Raw genomic sequence first — 18,490 nt, 5'->3', positions numbered from 1 at the left:
TTCTGTTTATTTGCAGAAACAATATTTTTTTTTGGGGGGGGGCTTTATTTATTTATTTTTTTATTAATTTGTTTTGGTTACAGATGTTTCTCATACTATGAGGTATTCCCTCACACCTGTCAGAATGGCCGCCATCAACAAATCATCAAACAACAAGTGTTGGCGAGGGTGTGGAGAAAAGGGGACACTAGTACACTGCTGGTGGGAATGCAGACTGGTGCACCCACTGTGGAAAACACTGTGGTGTTACCTCAAAAATTTAAAAATTTAACTGCCATTTGACCAGTGATCCCACTTCTAGGAATATACCCTAAGAAACCTGAAACACCAATCAGAAAGAACATATGTACCCCCATGTTCATAGCAGCACTATTTACAATAGCTAAGATCTGGAAACAACCCAAGGAAAAATAGGTCAGCTTTATCAAGCTAGGTTTTGAGTCTGCTTAACATAAAGTGTTCAGAGTTAAACCTCAATTTCATCTGAATTTTCTAAGGTGGAAATATAAATTAAGTGAAATTTAGGCACGGTAAATAGTTCAGGTAAATCATCTATATAGTACCTTCTGTTGAGGCTTTGGGTGCAGCTGGGCTGAACATGCCCAGAGAAAGGTGTAGGCCTTATCTCCTGTCCCTCAGTTTCTGGAAAATGGGGCTGTGTTGATTCTCCACCCTCTTTTTATTATGGCACATTTCCTGTTTCAGACTTCTCCTCCTTCTTTTAATTATTATGTATGTCTACTTTACTGTCTTGGTTTAGATTATGTTCTACCACTCCCAGAAGAAGACCCTAAGATGGGAATTTGAGGGCAGTTTATTTGAGAGGTGACTCAAGGAAGCAATGTGTGGGACAGAAGAAATGAGACGGGGAGGGGAGGATGCCAGTATAGGGATCATAAATGAGCAGGTTACTTCTGTGGGCAACTGGGTGCATTCCCAATGAGCAGCCTTTAAGAGACTATGTGGAAAGTGCCTCAGAATTGAAAGGTAAGAAATGAGGGTATTTAATTAATTGCCAACTCTCATCTCTATTTAGTTGATGACTGCTTCCTGGGGTTTTAATTCCCTGACACTTCCAGCCTGTCCTGCAGGTGGTCTTAGAATTCTCTTGTAGCCAGAGAAAGCCCTCAGGTAGTGTCATGCGTACTTGCCGTAGAAAATCACTGTAGGTTTGCAGTGACAAAAAGGAAACTGTCTACTGAAACTGCAGATAATTTCCTGGGTGGGTCAAGGGAATATGGATGGAAAACCAGTAGTGGTTATTACACCTAAATTATAGGTGCTCTATTCAAGCTCATCTCCTACCCCAGCATTAAGGTCATTCATTCCAGACAGCTCAGCTCCATCCAGCAACATTTCCAATAATCTCAAACCACACAAACCCACGTTTAAAAACATGTTTAAATTACCTGTTTGATCTGTGTAGACAATTACTTTATGATCTTTGGAATAATAAAAGTGTGAACAAAGCTGATAATGGATAAGGTTTGGGGGAGCCAGAAATAATTGTTATGACTGTGGGTACTAGTGGCAGGAATTTAAACTAGCATAGGAAATTGGGAGCATTCTGACAGGTGTGAGGTGATACTTCATTGTTGTTTTAATTTGCATCTCTCTGATGATTAGTGATGAGCATTTCTTCATATGTCTCTTAGCCATTTGTATGTCCTATTTGGAGAGGTGTCTATTTAGGTCCTCTGTTCATTTATTTATTGGGTTCTTTGTCTTCCTTTTGTTGAGTTGTATAAACACTCCATATATTTTGAAAATTAACCCCTTATCTGATATATCATTGGCAATTATTCTCTACCATACAGTGAGTAGCCTTTCCGTTTTGATGATTGTATCTTTTGCTGTGTAGAAACGCCTTAGTTTGATGTAGTTCCATGTGTTCATTTTCTCCTTTGTTTCCATTGCCTTAGGTGATATGTCAGTGAAAATTCTGCTGCATACGATGTCTGAAATTTTATTGCCTACATTTTCTTTTAGGATTTTTATGGATTCATGAGTCACATTTAAGTCTTTTATCCATTTTGAGTGTATTCTTGTGTATGGTGAAAGCTGATGGTCTAATTTCATTTTTTTTTTTTTTTTTTTGCATGTAGCTGTCCAACTTTCCCAACACCATTTATTAAAGAGGCTGTCCTTACTCCACTGTATGATCTTGCCACCTCTGTCAAATATTAATTGAGCATGTTGCCTTGGGTCCATTTATGGGTTCCCTGTTCTGTTCCACTGGTTGATGTGCCTGTTCTTGTGCCAGTACCAGGCTGTTTTGATTACAGTGGCTTTGTAGTATAACCTGAAATCTGGTAATGTGATCCCTCCAACTTTGTTCTTCTTTTTCAAGATTGCTGTGGCTATCCGAGGTCTTTTTTGGTTCCATATGAACTTTTGAAGTATTTGTTTTAGTTCTGTGAAGTATGTTGTTGGTATTTTGATGGGGGTTGCATTGAATCTATAGATTGCTTTGGGTAATATGGAAATTTTAATGATGCTAATTCTGCCAATCCACGAACAAGGTATGTGCTTCCACTTTTTTATATCTTCCTCTATTTCTTTTTTAAATGACCTGTAGTTTTCTGCAAATAGGTCTTTTATTTAATAGTTAAGTTTATTCCTATGTATCTTAATTTTGTTTGAAGCGATGGTTTCTCTTTTTGTGAGGTCATCACTGGTATATGAGAATGCCATCAATTTCTTGACGTAAATTTTGTATCCTGCTACTTTGCCAAATTAATTTATTCAGTCTAGTAAATTTTTGATGGAGTCTTTGGGGTTTTCTACGTATAGCATCATGTCATCTGAGGATAATGGCAGTTTCACTTCCTCCTTTCCAGTTTGGATCCCTTTTATTTTTTCTTCCTGTCTGATTGCTGTGGCAAAGTCTTCCAGTACTATGTTAAATAAGAGTGGCAAAAGTGGGCATCCTTGTCTTCTTCCTGTTCTTACAGGAAATGCTTTTAATTTTTGCCCATTGAGTATGATGTTGGCTGTAGGTCTTTAATATATAGCCTTTATTATGTCGAGATATGATCCCTCTATTCCCAGATTGATGAGTGTTTTATCAGAAATGAGTGCTGGATTTTGTCAAATGCTTTTTCAGCATCTGTTGATATGATCATATGATTTTTATCTTTTATTTTTTTATGTGGTGTATTACATTTATTGATTTGCGAATATTGTACCAGCCTTGCATTCCTGAGATGAGTTCCACATGGTGATGGTGAATAATTTTTTTGATGTATTGCTGGATTCGATTTGCTAGTATTTTGTTCAGGATTTTGGCATCTATGTTCATCAGGGATATTGGCCTGTAGTTTTCTTTCTTTGTAGTGTCTTTTTATGGTTTTAAAATTAGAATTATGCTGGCCTCATAAAAGGAGTTTGGAAGTCTTCCTTCTTCTTGCATTTTTTGAAATAGTTTGAGGAAAATGGGTGTTAGTGCTTCTTTGAATGTTCAGTAAAACTCCCCTGTGAAGCCTTCCGGGCCTCAGCTTTTGTTTTCTGGGATAATCATAATTACTTCTTCAATTTCTCTCATTGTTATTGGTCTATTCAAGTTTTCTCTGTCTTCCTGGTTCAGTTTGGGGGACTATGTGTTTCTAGAAATTTGTCCATTTTGCTTGGATTGTCGAACTTGTTGCTGCATAATTGTTCATATAATATCTGTTAACAATCTGTTGTATTTCTGTGGTGTCAGTTATTATTTCTTCTCTCTTGTTTCTGATTTTGTGTATTTGCGTTCTCTCTCTTTGTTTCTTGGTGAGTCTAGCGAAAGGTCCATCAATCTTGTTTATCTTTTCAAAGAATCAGCTCTTTGTTTCATTGATCCTTTGAATTGTTTTTTTGGTTTCCATGTCATTGATTTCTGCTCTGATCTTTACTATTTCCTTCCTTCTACTTGCTCTGGGGTTTTCTTTCTGTTTGCTTTCTAGTTCTTTAAGTTGGGAGATAAGATAATTCATTAGAAATGTCTCTTGTTTCTTGATGTAGGCCTCTAGTGCTATGAACTTCCCTCTCATAACTGCTTTCCCTGCATCCCATAGATTTTCTGTTGTTGTGTGTTCATTTCCATTGGTGTCCAGGAAGTTTTTAATTTCTTCCTTGATCTCCATGGTAACCCATTCATTGTTCAATAACATGCTATTTAGCCTCCATGTTTTCAAATGTCATTTCATGTTCTTGCAATTAATTTCTAGTTGCATTTCATTGTGATCTGAGAAGATGCTTGATATAATTTCCATCTTCTTGAACTTATAGAGACTTAGTTTTTGCCCTATCATGTGGTCTATCTTTGAGAATGTCCGTGTGCACTTCAGAAGAATGTGAGTTCTGCACTTTGATGTCTAATTCTCTGTATATATCTATTAAATATTTTTGATCTAGTGCTTCATTTAGAGTCTGTGTTTTCTTGTTAATTATTTGTCTAGAAGATCTATCCACTGATGTCAGCGGGGTGTTGAAGTCCCCTGCAATGACTGTATTGCTGTTGATTTGTCCTTTGAAGTTTTCCAAATGATTTTTAATATATGTTGGTGCTCCTAAATTGGGTGCATATATGTTTACCAAGGTTAAATCCTCCTGTTGGATCAATCTTTTAAACATTATGTAGTGTCCTTCTTTGTCTTTAATTATGGCCTTCATTTTGAAATCTACTTTATCAGATATGAGTATTGCTTCCCCAGGTTTTCCTTTCTGTTTGCTTGAAAGACTTTTTTCCATCCCTTCACTTTCAACCTATGTGAGTCTTTTGTTGTGAGGTGGATTTCTTATAAACAACATATATGTGAGTCATGCTTTCTTATCCAGTCAGCTACTCTGTGTCTTTTTATGGGAGCATTCCAACCATTCACATTTTAGGTGATAATCGATATGTACTTATTCATTGCCCTTTTTGTTTACTGTGGTTCTATTTTTCTTCCTATTTCTTCTACTAATTACAGCAGTCCTTTTAGCATATCTTGCAATGCTAGTTTGTTGTTAATATATTACCTTAGCCCTTTTTTGTCTGGAAAGGTTTTAATTTGACCTATTTTGAATGATAGCCTTGCTGGATGGAGTAGTCTTGGATTCAGATTCTTGTTTTTCATGTCCTTGATTAATTCATGCCACTCCCTTCTGACCCGTAGTGTTTCTGTTGAGAAGTCAGCTGAGAGCCTCCTGGGATTTCCTTTGTATGTAACCTGTTGCTTATCTCTTGCTGCTTTTAGGATTCTTTTTGTCTTTAATTTTTGGCATTTCAATTACTATGTGTCTTGGTGTGGGCCTGTTTGGGTTCTTCTTACTTGGGGCTCTGTGCTTCTTGAACTTGAATGCCTTCTTCCTTCAACAAGTTTGGAAATTTTCTGTCACTATTTCTTCAAATATATTCTCTAACCCTTGCCCATTTTCTTCCTCTTTGGTATTCCTACGATGTGAATATTATGCCATTTTCAGTTGTCCCACAGTTCTCTTAAGCTGTCTTCCTATTTTTCAATTGTCTTTTCCTTTTGGTTTTCTGATTGTTTGATTTTTTTCTACCCTGTCTTCTAATTCACTATTCTGGTCCTCAGTTTCCTCTATGTTGCTGATTTGTCCTTCCAATGTGGTCTTTATTACTCCTATGTCATTCTTCATTTCCACTTGGTTGGTTTTCAATGTTTCTATATCTTTACTCATGATGCTGATGTCCTTACTCATCCTGTTGAGCTTCCTCAAGATCATGGTTCTGAACTCTACCTCTGATAATTTGCTTAACTGCATTTCATTGATCTCATGTTTGATAGACTTCTCTTGTTCTTTCATTTGGGATTTGTTTCCTTGTTTCAGCATTTTGGCTATCTCAGTGGGTTTTAGAGCCTGCCAAATTTTTCCTGTGGGGGTTGGTGTTCTGCTGTTTGTGGCTTCCTCTACTGGGTTTGGATGAGCCTGAGTGGGCCCATGTTAAACACCACTGTCAAGTCTTACTTTCCTGGATAGATTTACAATCCCAGGAATAATTCAGTTATCCTCTAGATTCTTTGTGGAGGGTAGTAGTCTCAGTTTCTCAGTGCCTTTGACTGTATCCCTGATGTTCTGTGTAAGAGGATTTTTAGAGGGTGGGATAGATGCTGGTTGTTAATGAGCCTCAATTTGCATTTATTTGCCTCACAAGGGAAAGGCTGATTCTCTGAAGGGTTGGTGGCGCTGCTTTTCCCCATTGCTCTGAGAAGGAACACACTGGCCACCATCCTTCGTGGCACAACTCAGCAAAAACTCTGAGTGCCCTCCAAATCCCGGGTTTCCCCACAGAGTTCCAGTGCTGTCTGCCCTCTGTCTGCCGTAGCCCCTGGGTGAGTGGTTGTGGCTATTTTAGTGCTCTGTGCTGGCTCTCTGCGCTGTGGATTGGGCTTTGTCTTTATTCCTCAAGGGCCCTGCTCACAACTAAGACTGCTGCTGTCAGTGGGCTCTCAGCCCGCTACCCTCTCGCACCTCCACAGATCCTACCAGTGTCCCTGGTTATATGGTCCTGTCCTGCTGCTTTTCTGTTGCTTTTCTTCGAGGATTTGTCTTTATTTTAGCTGTAATTCCTGTTTGGTCCTTTGAGATTGTCTGTATAGCTTCTATTCACTCCACCTCCATTTTCACATCCTCTATGCCTATCTTGTGTGCAGCTGGGTCGCACATGCCTTTCTGGTGCCCCTGTATCCTGCAGGTCCTGTGGGTAACTGGATCACACAGTACCTTTGGGGACCTGTCTCTATGCCTATGTTATGGGCTGCTAGGTCACACAGACCTTTCTGGTACTTCTGCACCCCACAGGTCCCATGGGTAACTGGATGGCACAGTCCCTGCTGGGTCACAAAGGCCTCTCTGGTGCCCCTGCAGCCTACAGTTCCAGAGGGCTGGCAGCTGGAACGTACCTGTCTGTCTTGGGCTCTGGCTTCCCACTGCTCTCATAAGGTTCTGGACCCTACAGGCCTCTGTGGAGCCCCAGGTCCTGCTGCTGGTGGCTGGGGAGTCCTGCTGCCCTGTGGGGCTCAACTCCTCAGCTTTTGCTGTAGTTTTTGGAAATTGGTCTCAGCTGCTGGTCTGTGCTTTTTTTGCCTGGTAATGGAAGTCTGCTCCCCAGGCTCTGTTGCTGGGGGTATATCTCAACTTTGATTGGGCTGCTTCTATGGGGGATGGTTCTGGGCTCCTAATTGTCAGCAGCTTCCCTGACCAGCACCTTGGGAGCTCCACTACTGGGCACAGGTCTGTGTTGACACAGAGTGTCCACTGGTCTGATGGTGCCAGGTGTTCTGTTGGGCTTAGGTTGCTGGACCCTAGCTGCTCCCACTGTCTCTTCCCAGGGAAGACCCAGGATCTTCCAAAATTGTTTGACCTCCCCGTAGTGTAGGGTGAAGTGCCCTGAAGGGCCACTTACTGAGGTAGCCAGCAGCTCCAGTCCACAGCACAGAAACTTTCTGCTCCATGGCTCTGCACTGCTCAGGTTTGGTCATTCACCTTCACGTCCACTCACACTCTCTCACATACTAACTCACTCTGTCACACACTCACCCTCTCTCTGGTTATGCACACTGCCATCTTTCTAGTCCCCACCCAGTGATTCTTATAGTAAGATTTTACCAGATTCTGATAACTGCTCCCTCTTTTGTCCATTCTACTCTAGGGTTGGTAGTAGCTTACTGTTTTTGCTAATCCTGCGCTGTTTCACCATTTCTTGTTGCTTTCTCTTAGTTTTGCCACATCTTGTTAATAGTCCCTTAATAAAATTCTTTTAAACTATGTCCTTTGAGAGTAACTTGTAATTTTGGCCAGGATCGTGACCCACATATGAGTGGAGGAAGATGCATGAATTAGAAACCCAGTGAAAGAGATTAGGGAGTCATTTGGGTAAAGAGGTTTCAGTACCTATTATTTGCCTTCAAATGGTCAATTCTTCCATTTGTCCATTGTTGAGACACAATCTAGTAGTTAAGACCCCAATTGTGTAGTCAGACTGCTTGGGTCTAAATACAAATTCCACAATTGCTGGTTGTGCATCTCTGGAAATTTACCTAATCATTTTGCGTTTCATTTTTTCTTCTTCTTCTTTCATGTGTAAAATAGAGATCATGATAGTATCTACCTCAATGGGGCTGTTGTAAAGATTAAATGAGTTAATGTAAGTGAAATGCTCACAACAGCTCAGCAAAGGCTTACTAAATGTTAGCTCCTACCATTATAGTGGTTATCATTATTATTATCATTCTTTCTTCTTATTCTCTTATTCAACATGTAGGTATCATGACTCAGCACTACATTTAAAGTTAGGATTATTTTCTTTACAACACGATGTTTCTTTGATCTTCTGTGAAAAATTATTTATCTGAACATAGAGAAACTGAACACTTTAATCAATTCTGATTACCACATTCATTCCATTTGTTGCAATCAGTGCATTAGTGCCCACTCCAGGATTTTTGAATCTTATCTCCTTTTACTTCTTTTTGGAAAACTAAATCATGCTTTCCATCTCAGGAAAGTGAAACAATGTTTCTGTTGCTGAAACTTGAGTGCATAAGTGCATAGGTCAGTGAGAGTTCTAACCTCTATATGGTGGTGTCATGCCTGTTTCCTAAGCCTGTTTTTCAGTGTATTTTGTTTCATGCTTGATTGAGTTAGAAAATATAGAGGTTTTACAGTTTTCAGATCTGAACCTCACATATTCTGGAGACCCTACAAACAAATGATAGAATGTAAATCATAGTTAATACTCAATGATATTAAAAAAAATTAAGAATCTTACTATCTTGGTCAAGGTTCTTTCAGTTGTAAGAAATAGAAACCCACTCAAAATTGTTCATGCCAAAAAGAGGATTTTTTAAAAAAATACAATACAGGGATAATCTCAGAGCTCAAGGGCAGGAAGTAGAGCCAAGCTTCTTTATGAATTGGAATCATGATCAGAAAGTTATAACAGTAGGTTAAACTTGTCTGTTTTTCACATTGCTTGATTTCTCTCAATATGGCTTCCTCACTATTATTTGCAGGCTATCTTTTCCCCATGCATGGTAGGTAAGGACTAGCCTGCTGTTCCCACTTTTACCTACCCTCTCTTCCAGACACAGGAGGAAATTAACTAGCTATTCAGAATGTCAACTGTACATTCCCAAAAGAAAGACTGAGATTAGTTTAGCTTGGAGGCCAAATTTATCTTGGATCATCTAGTGAGCTGTGTCACCTAAGCCACAGAGTCACAAAAAGCAAACATGGTCACCAGGGTCTGGAGAGCAGTTCTTAGAAAAAATGGGTTAATTTTGGGATGGATAGATTTCCTTTAGCATCTCTCCTGCACCTTCATTTTCTGCTTTTCACTATCTCTTTTTATTCTCCCATAGTAGAAACAAATTGTTTTATATGATAAAAAAAAAGAAATCCCTTTTCCTTATTTTAACAATTTCTCCGTACTACATTAACTAAACTTGTCTTATAAATTAGATCATAAGTAACAAAATACCAGAATCTTGGAAATTTCTGCAACTAAAAACTCTAGACATTACTGGTTCCTGGTAATTTAAAGCCATATTTTGGGGTCATAAGTTTGGGAATTTAGCATAGATTGCAGATACCTTTGTGAAGAGTCAAATTAGCTTCTATTTTATTATCCCTTTCAGAGACCAGATCTGAGGAGTTATTGATGTCTTGTGCCTTGATGTGACCCCCATTTTGAATCATACCTAATTCCTCAGTCCAGGATGTTGTAACCCATTCATGGATTGACTATAGTTTGTTCTTATGAGTTATCGCCATGAGCACAGCCTGGCCATAAGAATAGAATGAGGATTTCTCAGCAGTGAGAGCAGTGGCAGCCACAGCAGGGAAGGAAGAAAGCTTAAACAATGGATTGGATGCTCAACAATATCTTGAAGGAAGAAGCCATCTCTTTATGTGTTTGTGAGCAAATAGGTAATGGACCATTAGGTATAAGTCTTGATGATTTTGAGATTTGTTTGTTGGTGATAACTTAATGAGAATCTGTGGGACAGTCTTAAGAGAAATGACACAGATTTCAAGGTGCAGTCTATCTTTCTTTTCAGTTTGGCCAGTTTTCATTATGTGTCTCTAAAGAACATCATGCTGTTGTCATTTTGCTCATTGTCAAGCCCAGAGAATCAGTGCAGTCCTGTAAGGGTAATTTCTTACAGAGGATTAAAAAAGAAGGCCTAGCGTGAGGGAGGAGGATGTAATTCTATTGACTTACAATACTCAACTGGATATCAGGGGCAGGCTGATTAATATTATGGACAGAAAGACAAAGAAACTACTATGAGCTTTCCATGCAGAACCTTTTGTTATGAGTGAAAGTGGGGTATCCACTGGTGGAAGTGGGGGATCCTTTTCCCCATTGGGTGCTAGGGGTTGAGTTCTTATGATATCTTGAGAAAAATAATTTTCTAAGACTTGCACAGAAGGATGAGTGATTTTTGTTTGCATGTAATTATATCCCTGTGTTTCGAAAGCCCTATTTCCCTTAAACCAGTCCTGAAAGTTGCAGCTGGGGATTCAGCAGAGCCAAAAGCAAAGCCAGCATCCAAATTTTCTGTTCCATGCTGGAGTTGAGTTCAGTACATTAGATTGGTTGCAGTCTATCAGTCCATTGCGTAGGGTCCACATGGCTGTGGGCCATGTAGGCCGATACAGAACAGTGCACCCTCTGCAGCAAGAGAGCCAGGAGCCTAGCATGCAAGAGAGCAAAAGAAGGAACTCCTTTTTTTAGGAGCTTATGTATCTCAAATCTTTCCATGCTTGCAGTGGCCATGTTTACTCTGGCCAATGACCTATTCACAGATGTGACTGACAGGCAAATACCTTCCATACATCACCCACACTTTACTGAGCATGCATCTATTTGGCCTTTCCTTTGCTTCTTTCCAGTTAATTAATAACTGGGTTTATTGCAATGGTATCAGTTTCAGTTTAGAAGTTTCTCATTCAAAGGACTCATCTGCTATTTAGCAAATCACACTGATAGCATTTATGAATTCAATGGACACTTTATTATCTACCTTTTATTATTTGTTTTCATTGTTGAAGTAACAAACTTTGAAAATATCATCAATGTCAGAGACATATGTCTTGACCTTCACCACTGGTTCCTGAAAACCCTTAGGGAAGCAGATGGTATAGTGAACAAGGCCTCAATTCAAAGCAGGATTTTAATTTATCATTTGTGAAACACAAACTGAAATGGATACCGTAAGAGGTATGAGTACCTGTGATTAATGCTTAGTGAGTTTAAGCATGTTTATCTTCTTAGTGGTCAAGCAAAAATGTCACCAACTAGAACATTTAACAAAACAAGCCATGAGAAAGTAAGTAATAAAATACACTTTTCCCAATAACTCTCCAGCACTATAAGTTTTTTCATTGTGGTTGAGTAGGGAAGTGATTTCTATGAGATTTTTTATTCATTCTTTATTCATTCTTTAAATATTTATTTATTCATTCTTTAAATAAATGTTTATCAAGCACCTACTATGCACAAAAGATTATGTAACCCTTGTGTAAACGACAATAGAACATGGACAAGTATAAATTGGGACAAATGCCATAACAAGTAAAGGCGTGAGCATGGATTCTTATTTCTCCCTGCCTTTGTCTTCTGCTGATTCTTTGTCTTCATTGATCTGAAAGGATGTATTGGTAACTTGACAGCTGGGTATGGTCCTCTTAATCTTCTTGTTATTTCTGTGGCAAAAAAAGCTCTTAGAACTTATGCTGAATGGAGAGTGGTGGGAGCCTCCTTGCTGGTGACATTCCTCTAAGGCCTGGGGGCTACTGAATGAGAAAATACCACTTTAGTCCAGGAAACATTTTAATTGATTTTGGTGTGCCCTCACCTACTTCAGTAATACACCATTCTCTGGAGGGCAGGCTTTCTGGAAACAACTATGGTGGATGCCATGATATGATAATCCCTCTTCAGAAACAAAGCAGTTACTCCCCCAGCTTCTGGAAGTGCTGTCTGCAGATTATCTTCAACTGTTAGTCTCTTTGGAGATTGCCTCCATGGAAGAAAACTGCCTCACCCAAATTTTGCCTCTTTCCAGGGGTAGTCTGCATCCAATGACTGACTGATCAGTGCACAGATATGAAGACTTGATCTTTTTACATTAACTGAGCCAACACTAAGGTCATTCCTGTTCTATAGAAACCTGTGGAGTTGGCTGAACCTTTAGTGGGCCTGAAGCACAACCCAACCTCTCCTTCTGTCCACTATAACTTCCTTTCCCTCACTTTCACAGGGGTGAACTCCTAAAATACTCCCTAGTAAATGTCTTGGCATGCCAAACTATGTCTTAAATTCTGTTTTACAGAAACCCAAACTGTGACATTAACCCTCCAGAACTCAGAAGTAGATAGAAAAGAAACATGAGAAAGTACTATAATTATCATGAATACCTTACATAAAAAGCTTGTTACATGTAAAGCAAAATAGCACAGAGATAGGTGAGCAAAGTATTCTTTGTTCTGGTGTGTGTTTTGTGAGTACTTGTGTTATACACATAAGTACGTGTAAGGCTGTGTGTACTGGAACAGTGGCTGAACATTGCTAATGACTTCCTCTCCACAGTGGAATAACAGTTGACAGATAGAGATGGAGGTAGGGATGGGTATAAATAAAGCATTTTGATGGAATAGTGTCTAGCTGTTTTCAAGCAGAGAGACTACAAAAGCCTAATGGCTATGAGGATGTTGTGTATGCCTTTCTGGCTGGTGTATGTGTCAGTTTTGAGCATTGTACATTTATTCTGATGTCCTTGGTACATGGCAATGGGAAAATCTTATCAAACCTCTGGCTTATTAAAGAGGATGGAAGGATTCTAAATGGAATGGAGAAAATAATTAAGAAAAATAACTGCTTCTAAAAATGTTAAAGAGCAAGGGGATGTGAGAGAAATCTAATTCATAATGTGTGTAGGCATCTACTATGTTAAAAATTGTTTCAAGACCAGTATCAGAAATTACATGATGGAGTTTGTGTAGAAAACTTGAGCATGTGGGACATGGAATGAAAACATGCCTTTGAAAAAGTAGAAGACACCTAATATTTATTCAAATCTTCATCACTAGGACTTAGCACAGTGTCTCTGGTACATAGTTGGTGCTCACTACATGTTTACAGCATAAATGAATAAATGCACTAAGATAACAGGTAACTAAATGTAAGTATATGAGGACTACAGGGTAAAAAGAATATATAGTGGGATTGATTTAAGGAGGCATCATGGACTTTGAGATGGATATAGTTGGAAGCAAAACAATAGAATGGTAAAGAAAAATATTCTAGGTAGAAGGAACTGTAGGGGTAAAAGTAGAGGGGCTGGAGTTTGAGGGTGAAAAAAAGAGAAAGATCTACAGGAGAACAAGGTCTGAGTTGGTGACTGTGAAAAGAGAAGGGTCTAAAGATGAGTTGGTGTTACCCAGCAAGAACTTATTGCCTGATGTACATAGAAGCCACTACTATGACACAGGCTTTTGAGAAAAGAAAAAGCTTTTTTTTCCCTTTGAAGATTAAATACTTTTTATATTTTATTTTTTATTGTTGAAAGTATTTCAAATGCTCCCCCCTTTTTTCCCATTGACCACCTCCTTGCTGCTCCCACCAACCTCATGCCTTCTCCAGCCTAGTGTCTGTGTGGATTGGTTGTGCATTTATGCATATAAATTCTCTGGTTAATCTCTTTCTTCCCCTCTTACCCCCATCCCTCTGAGGTTTGTCAGTCTGTTTCATACTTCAATAATTCTGGATCTCTTTTGGGTGACAGCTTATTTTGTTCATTATGTTCCACAAATATGTGAGACCATGTGGTACTTGTCTTCCTTTGACTGGCTTATTCAGCTTAGCATAATACTCTCTAGGTCCCTCCAGGTTGCCTCAAAGGGAAAGAGATCTTTCTTTCTTACAGCTACATAGCACTCCATTGTGTATATGTACCACAGCTTTTTTATCCATTTGTCTACTGATGGACACTTAGGCTGTTTCCAGATCTTCGCTATTGTAAATAGTGCAGCTACAAACATGGGGGTACATATATTCTTCCTGATTGGTGTTTCAGGCTTCTAAGCGTATATTCCTAGAGGTGCGATCACTGGGTCAAATGGAAATTCAATTTTTAATTTTTTGAGGTAACACCATATTGTTTTCCATAGTGGCTGTACCAGTCTGCATTCCCAGCACTAGTGTGCTAGAGTCCCCTTTTCTCCACACCCTCGCCAACAATGGTTTTTGATGATTTGTTGATGGCAGCATTCTGTCAGGTGTCAGGTGATACCTCATTGTTGTTTTAATTTGCATCTCTTGGATGATTAGTGATGTTGAGCATTTCTTCATATGTCTCTTAGCCATTTGTATGTCCTGTGTGGAGAGGTATCTATTTAGTTCCTCTGCCCATTTTTTAATTGGATTCTTTGTCTTCCTTTTGTGGAGTTGTATGAGCACTCTATATGTATTGGAAATTAACCCCTTATCTGATATATCATTGGCAATTATGCTCTCCCAACAGTGGGTAGCCTTTCCGTTTTGATGATTGTACGTTTCACTGTGCAGAAGCTTTTAAGTTTTATGTAGTCCCATGTGTTCATTTTCTTCTTTGTTTCTATTGCCTTAGGTGATGTATCAGTGACAATTCTGCTGCGTATGGTGTCTGAAATTTTGTTGCCTGGAGTTTCTTCTAGGATTTTTATGGATTCATGAGTCACATTTAAGTCTTTCATCCATTTTGAGTTTATTCTTGTGTAGGGAGTAAGTTGATGGTCTAGTTTCATTTTTTTTTGCATGTAGCTGTCCAATTTTCCCAACACCATTTATTAAAGAGGCTGTCCTTTCACCACTGTATGCTCTTGCTACCTAATTGAGCATATTGCTTTGGGTCCATTTCTGGGTTCTTTGTTCTGTTCCACTGGTCTAATGCCTGTTCTCGTGCCAGTACCAGGCTGTTTTGATTATAGTGGCTTTGTAGTATAACCTGAAATCTGGTAATGTGTTACCTCCAACTTTGTTCTTCTTTTTTAAGATTTCCGTGGCTATTCGAGATTTTTTTTGGTTCCATATGAACTTTTGAAATATTTGTTCTAATTCTGTGAAGTATGCCATTGGTATTTTGATGGGTATTGCATTGAATCTATAGATTGCTTTGGGTAGTATGGACATTTTAATGATGTTAATTCTTCCAATCCATGAACAGGGTATGTGCTTCCACTTTTTTATATCTTCCTCTATTTCTTTTTTCAATGACCTGTAGTTTTATGCGAATAGGTCCTTTATTTCTTTGGTTAAGTTTATTCCTAGGCATCTTAATTTTTTTGCCACAACGGTAAACGTGATTGTTTCCTTAGTTTCTCTTTCTGTGAGTTCAACATTGGTGTATAAGAAGGCCATCGATTTCTTGATGTTAATTTTGTATCCTGCTACTTTGCCAAATTCATTTATTAACTCTAGTAAACTTTTGGTGGAGTCTTTGGGGTTTTCTACATATAGTATCATGTCATCTGCGAATAATGACAGTTTCACTTCCTCATTTCCAACTGGGATCCTTTTTATTTTTTCTTCCTGTCTGATTGCTGTGGCTAAGCCTTCCAGTACTATGTTAAATAAGAGTGGCAAAAGTGGGCATCCTGGCCTTATTCCTGTTCTTAAGGGAACTGCTTTTAGTTTCTGCCCATTGAGTATGATGTTGCCTGTAGGTCTTTAATATATGGCCTTTATTATGTCAAGATATGATTCCTCTATTCCCACATTGCTGAGTGTTTTTATCAGAAATGGATGCTGGATTTTGTCGAAGGCTTTTTCAGCATCCATTGATATGATCATGTAGTTTTAATTCTTCATTTCATTAATGTGGTGTATCACGGTTATTGCTTTGCAAATATTGTACCAGCCTTGCATTTCTGGGATGAATCCCACTTGGTCATGGTGAATAATTTTTTTGGTGTATTGCTGGATCCGATTTGCTAGTATTTTGTTCAGGATTTTGGCATCTATGTCCCATCATTGGCCTGTAGCTTTCTTTCTTTGTAGTGTCTTTTTCTGGTTTTGGAATTAGAATCATGCTGGCTTCATAAAACAAGTTTGGAAGTCTTCCTTCTTCTTTAATTTTTTTGAAATAGTTTGAGGAGAATGGGTCTTAGTTCTTCTTTGACTGTTCGGTAAAACTCCCCATCTGGGCCTAGGTTTTTGTTTGCTGAGAGAGTCTTGATTACATCTTCAATTTCTTCTGTTGTTATTGGTCTGTTCAAGATTTCTATCTCTTCCTGATCCAGTTTTTGGAGACTGTGTTTCTAGAAATTTGTCCATTTCACTTAGATTGTTGAATTTGTTGCCATATAATTGTTCCTAGTAGTTGTTAACAATCTTTTGTATTTCTGTGGTGTCAGTTGTTACTTCTCCTCTTTCATTTCTGATTTTGTGTATTTGGGTTCCCTTTCTTTGTTTCTTGGTGAGTCTAGCTAAGGGTCCATCAATCTTGTTTATCTTTTCAAACAACCAGCTCTTTGTTTCATTGATCCTTTGAATTGTTTCAGTGCCTTGGAATGTATCCCTGGTGTTCTGTGTAGGAGGATTTCCAGAGGGTGGGATAGATGCTGGTTGTTAATTAGCCTCAATTTGCATTTCTTTACCTCACCTGGAAAATGCTGAGTCTCCGAGGGAGGGGTTGCTGCTTTTCTCTACAGCTCTGGGAAGGAGCAAAATGGCCAGCATCCTTTGTGGCCATGAGTCAGCACAAACTCTGATTGCCCTCCAAATCCCATGTGTCCCCACAGAGTTCCAGTCCTGTCTGCCCTCCCTGTGCCAGAGTTCTAGGTGAGTGGCTGTGGCTATTTTAAAGGTCTGTTTTGGCCCTCTCTGCTATGGAGTGAGATTGGGAGTGTAACCTCGAGGGCGCTGCTCACAGCTCAGACCACTGCTGTCCGTGGGTTCCCAGTCTGCAACCCTCTCATGCCTCAACAGATCCTACCAGTGTCCCTGGTTATACGGTCCTGTTCCACTGCTTATCTGTTGCTTTTTTCCCAAGATTTGTCTTTATTTCAGTTGTAATTTCCATTTGGTCCCGGGAGATCTTCTGTGCAACTTCCATTCACTCTGCCACCATTTTACCATCCTGACTCTTTACTTTTTAAGGTGAATATCCTAGTGACCCTACGCTTCCTCAACTCTTCTCCCACATGTCTGCCTCCTAGTATTTACCACTATACTCTTCTTTACATTTACTCTTGAATGTGAAGTTTTATAACAGTATAAAAACAAAATTCAAATAAATAAATTATTGCTTTTACTATGATTCTGTAAGTGGAAAAAAAAGTTTACATTATGTAAACATTGTTTACTGTCAGCAAAGTACATAGTATTCTGTTGCATGTCCTTTCTCAAAAGCTATTTCTTAAAATTACTTGTAGTTTTTTATCTTGCACTAATAAATTAGGTTCTCATGCAAATTAAAACAATAATGAGGTATCACCTCACACCTGTCAGAGTGGCTGCCATCAACAAATCATCAAACAACAAGTGTTGGCGAGGGTGTGGAGAAAAGGGGACTCTAGTACCCTGCTGGTGGGAATGCAGACTGGTGCAGCCACTATGGAAAACACTATGGTGTTTCCTCAAATTAAAAATGGAACTGCCATTTGACCCAGTGATTCCACTTCTAGGAATATACCCTAAGAAGTCTGAAACACAAATCAGAAAGAATATATGTACCCCTATGTTCATAGCAGCACCATTTACAATAGCTAAGATCTGGAAACAGCATAAGTGTCCATCAATAAAAGCCGCGATACATATACACAATGAAATAATATGCAGCTGTAAGAAAGAAAGATCTCTTATCCTTTGAGATGATGTGGAGAGACCTGTAGAATATTATCCTAAGCAAAACAAGCCAAGCAGAGAAAGACAAATATCACATGATCTCACTTATTTGTGGAATATAATGAACAACAACAACAAAAAATTAGGCTCTCAACTTATGGAGATACTCTTAGTTGAAGAGTGCTTACTTTATTAGTTAAAAGTGTCAGAAAATTCCCAGGTATTCTTTCCTTACATTAACCTATTTTTTGGTCTTGTTTTAGTTTTGCTTTGGCCCTGACACATCCTTGTCTCTGGTTATTAGTGATATCTGAGCTCAGGTTGCTCCAGGACACAGGATAAGAAGGAACATCTGGTTCTTCAAAGCTTGTTCTGGAGTAAAAGACCAACAAACTTTAAATTATTATCTGAACACTCAAAGGTGTTCCTTTCCCTTAATTTCAGTATTTTTTTTTACTGCAGGCTACTACTCAATAGTGAGTCATGAAATCAATTTACTGAGTGACAAACAACATTTTTAAAAAGTGAAGCTGAATAGAATACAGAGATTTCATCAACTACAGTAATGTTTAAGTATTATTATATAAGTGCATGTGTATATTATTTGTATGTGTATTCTGCTTGCATGTGAAATATATATTTTACTTCTTTTAAAGTTGGTTGCTATCAAAAAAG

Source organism: Molossus molossus, unplaced genomic scaffold (assembly GCF_014108415.1).
Source record: "Molossus molossus isolate mMolMol1 unplaced genomic scaffold, mMolMol1.p scaffold_m16_p_2, whole genome shotgun sequence".
Classification (NCBI taxonomy): Eukaryota; Metazoa; Chordata; class Mammalia; order Chiroptera; family Molossidae; genus Molossus; species Molossus molossus.
This window is presented reverse-complemented; position numbering follows the sequence as displayed.